Here is a 2,030-nt window from a genome sequence, read left to right as displayed (position 1 = left end):
AGAGGACCTCAGATACAGCTGAAGAGAAAGACGAAGTTCTTGATACTCCGGAGAAGTTAGATTTTGAGGATTCGGATTCAGGAACTGAGCAGAAAGAACCAGTAAACATGGGAGATCGTATTGTTCAAGCTGATCCAGCTCTTATGGATTTTTCTCGGCCTAAAATTGATGACATTCAGTCAAGCATCCTTCATCCGGCTATTCAAGCTAACACCTTTGAAATCAAGTCGGGCACTATTCAGATGGTGCAGAATTCTGTTTCTTTTGGAGGAGCGGCAACTGAAGACCCCAACATGCACATAAGAAATTTTGTCGAGATCTGCAGCATTTTTAAGTATAATGGCGTGACTGATGAGGTTATCAAGTTGAGGCTTTTCCCATTCTCACTGAGGGATAAGGCTAAAGACTGGTTACATTCTGAACCAGTCGGGTCCATCACTACATGGCAAGATCTTGCGCAAAAGTTTCTGGTGAAGTTTTATCCAATGGCAAAGACTGCTGCTATGAGGAGTGCTCTTACTCAGTTTGCACAGCAACCTACAGAATCTATGTGCGAGGCTTGGGAACGCTACAAGGAAATGTTGAGAAAATGTCCACATCATGGAATGCCGAATTGGATGGTAATCACTGGTTTTTATAATGGTTTGGGGGCCCAATCTCGGCCCATGCTCAATGCAGCAGCTGGAGGCGTCTTATGGGCTAAAAGCTATACTGAGGCGTATAATCTTATAGAGACAATGGCTGCAAATGAGCATCAAAACCTAACTCAGAGGATGACGTCAGGTAAGGTAGCAGGTATTCTGGAAGTTGATGCAGCCACCGATATTGCAGCCCAGCTCCAAGCGCTATCAATGAAGGTTGATTCTTTGGCTACGTATGGAGTTAATCAAATAGCTATGGTTTGTGAGCTTTGTGCAGGTTCTCATGCTACGGATCAGTGTTCTCTTATCAACGAATCTGTTCAGTATGTGAATAATTATCAGCGACAACAGCAGCCTGTGCCAGCGACCTATCATCCTAACAACAGAAATCATCCAAACTTCAGCTGGGGGAATAATCAGAATGCTATTCAGCCACCATATCAGCAAGGAGTAAGTAAACAGTTTAACCCACCTGGATTCCAGCAACCACAGCAGTATGCTACAAGGCAATCATATCCTCAACAGGGAAGTGCAGCTGCACCTACTAGTGCTGATTTTGAGGAACTTAAGCTGTTGTGCAAGAGTCAGGCGGTTTCTATCAAGACCTTGGAAAATCAAATCGGTCAATTAGCCAATGCAGTGCTCAATCGTCAACCTGGCACTCTTCCCAGTGACACGGAAGTACCAGGCAGGAAGGAAGCTAAAGAGCAAGTCAAGGCTATTACCTTAAGGTCTGGAAAAGTAGCTGATGCTGAAAAGGCAAAAGAAGTCGAAGCTGAAGTTAGAGATGAAGAATCTAAGCAAAAGGAGAAAGTGGCGGAACCAAGGAAGACTACTGTTGAACACACTCTGCCTGAGGCTAATACAGGGGAGAAACAGCTCTATCCTCCACCACCTTTTCCTAAGAGATTGCAGCAACAAAAGCTGGATAGACAGTTCGGGAAGTTTCTGGAGGTGTTCAAGAAACTTCACATCAATATACCTTTCGCTGAGGCTCTGGAACAAATGCCTAGTTATGCAAAGTTTATGAAGACTATTCTTTCAAGGAAGGTGAAACTGGATGACCTTGAAACCGTTGCTCTCACGGAAGAATGCAGCGCTGTTCTGCAGCAAAAGTTACCACCAAAACTGAAAGATCCAGGAAGCTTCACCATTCCTTGCACCATTGGCAATCTAACTTTTGACAAGTGCCTTTGTGATATGGGAGCAAGCATTAATCTGATGCCGTTGTCGATCTTCAAAAAGCTGGATCTGCCTGATCCAAAACCCACATACATGTCGCTACAATTGGCGGACCGTTCCATTACTTACCCAAGGGGCATAGTTGAGGATGTGCTCGTCAAGGTGGATAAGCTCTTCTTTCCTGCAGATTTTGTTATTCTGGATTTT

At 44.3% G+C, this 2,030-nt stretch overlaps 1 non-coding gene across 1 annotated transcript; it reads right to left on the bottom strand.

The window, feature by feature from the left end:
* Positions 1 to 500: 500 nt before the first annotated feature.
* LOC141687647 (small nucleolar RNA R71) lies at positions 501 to 607 on the bottom strand. The gene has a single exon (XR_012561137.1). It is a non-coding gene; the product is annotated as a small nucleolar RNA R71 (small nucleolar RNA).
* Positions 608 to 2,030: the final 1,423 nt, after the last annotated feature.

This window comes from Apium graveolens, chromosome 9 (assembly GCF_009905375.1).
Source record: "Apium graveolens cultivar Ventura chromosome 9, ASM990537v1, whole genome shotgun sequence".
Taxonomy (NCBI): domain Eukaryota; kingdom Viridiplantae; phylum Streptophyta; class Magnoliopsida; order Apiales; family Apiaceae; genus Apium; species Apium graveolens.
This window is presented reverse-complemented; position numbering and strand designations above follow the sequence as displayed.